Source organism: Chiloscyllium punctatum, chromosome 36 (assembly GCF_047496795.1).
Source record: "Chiloscyllium punctatum isolate Juve2018m chromosome 36, sChiPun1.3, whole genome shotgun sequence".
Taxonomy (NCBI): Eukaryota; Metazoa; Chordata; class Chondrichthyes; order Orectolobiformes; family Hemiscylliidae; genus Chiloscyllium; species Chiloscyllium punctatum.
Window position 1 is genome coordinate 67035709 of NC_092774.1, and position 1866 is coordinate 67037574.

Genomic DNA, 1866 nt, shown 5'->3' on the forward strand with positions numbered 1-1866 from the left:
AGATTTGGTGAGTGCAGACTGTGAGGAGAGAGAGAATGCATGGGGACAGTGGGTTGGGGAAGTGACAGCACAAATCCCACCTTACCCAGGAATGGTGTCAGTGTTCCATGAACTGGAACCCACTCCATTAACAGCAGACTTGGGGGCAATCGTTTCTCAATAGACACATGGCTAAGACGGGAGATTCATCTCATTCCTACGGGCCATTCGGCCCATAAAATTCAGACTGACCTTCCAACCACCCACTTTCCCCATAGTTAACCCACCCGAGGTTGCAGATCCCTGGATACTTCATCATGGCCAATCCACCCTAAACTTCAGATGGTTAGACTGTCGGAGGAAACTGGAGCACCCAGAGTTCACCCATGCAGACACAAAGGTGAGAACATGCCAAAGTCCACACAGAGAGCTGCATGAGAGTGGAATTGAACCCAAGTCCGTATTACTGTGAGGCAGTGGTGCTAACCACTGAGCCACCATGCCGCCCAGAGCTTTGGAGTTCTGCTTTGTCTTTGTAGCTTCTGATTTCTCATGAGCCTTCAGCAGAGGCTGTCTCCTCCTGACATTGTTAGACCACGCCTGCTGCAACCTCCCTTTTCCATTTCTCCAGTCCTGAGCTCACCGGTTCCCAAATCCTGGCGCCAGGCAGACACTGATGCAATCTGGTCTTCTGCTGCCAACTGCAGAGAATGGTGACAATCCCTGCCACTATTCTCTCCCTGACAACCACTGCCCCCTCCCCAACATTGTTCTTACTCCCACCACGCAGCCAGTTAGCTCCTCACTCGTGCAGACCTCTCTCAGATCCCCTTTATCTGTCTGACCTGTGCTGACACCCTCTTGACCTTGTCCACTGACCCAGTCAGAAGGCTTTGTCTGTAGAGGAATGACCATCTCCCAGAATAAAGTGTCCAGTTAACTTTCCCCTTTTCCCCCAACGTGTCTGCAGCCCGGCTTCCAGCTGCATCTTTCTGAGCCGAAGGTCCTCCAGCCTGTGTTTGCCGTGGATCACAGCATCCAGAACATCTCAACTTCTGCAAATCGAAAGACAAGCCCAACCCTTGGAAGAGAAGGGGGAGAAACAGAACAGACATGAACGGAAAATCATTGTAGTGCGATCAATTCCTTTAAGCATGAATAGAGGTTATCAGTCGTCCGTGAGCTTGTGGCGCAACGGTAGCGCGTCTGACTCCAGATCAGAAGGTTGCGTGTTCAAATCACGTCAGGCTCACTGCAATCAACTTCTTACATTTCAAATCAAGAAAGGAGTATGTTCTTTCCGTATATCGGTCGTGTCAAATCTTCTTTGCGATAACTTTCGATCACACGTGAATCTTTGCTGTCAGTTTGATTTGTGAAAACTGTGTCAGGGAGGTGGTGTGCCCATTGTTTGGGTAAATGCTCAGCTCCCCGCAATGTGAGAAGTAAAACACACACTGTTCATCACGGGATTTAAACACAGCCGGTTCGTTCAGTTGGTGACCGCGGGGTGTGAATAACATTATACCGATATTTTCACAACATAATCTAGAGATTGCCATCCAGGTTTTAGTCACATCAAACTGCCACGCAATGCTGTTATGGCCTCAGTAAACTATAATAACGTGAAGATCACTGGGATGATGTTCTACATCCGACTGCAATATAAACACAGGTCTTTGTTTCCAGTTTTGGTTGGAACAAAAGACATCGTATTGGTGGATAATTACAGTTAGTGCAAACACAGCTAGCCATCGATAAATATTAATCCTGTTCACTTCAATGGCCAAATTTCAATGCAGAAACCAAGTGCACTCAGCTGCTTGTAACATAGACAACAGGACAAAATGGCTCATAGGAGGAGAAATGGGGCATTGAGGAGGAGTG

General features: G+C 48.0%; 1 non-coding gene across 1 annotated transcript; it reads left to right on the forward strand.

Moving 5' to 3' along the window:
• Positions 1–1159: 1159 nt before the first annotated feature.
• trnaw-cca (transfer RNA tryptophan (anticodon CCA)) lies at positions 1160–1231 on the forward strand. The gene has a single exon. It is a non-coding gene; the product is annotated as a tRNA-Trp (tRNA).
• Positions 1232–1866: the final 635 nt, after the last annotated feature.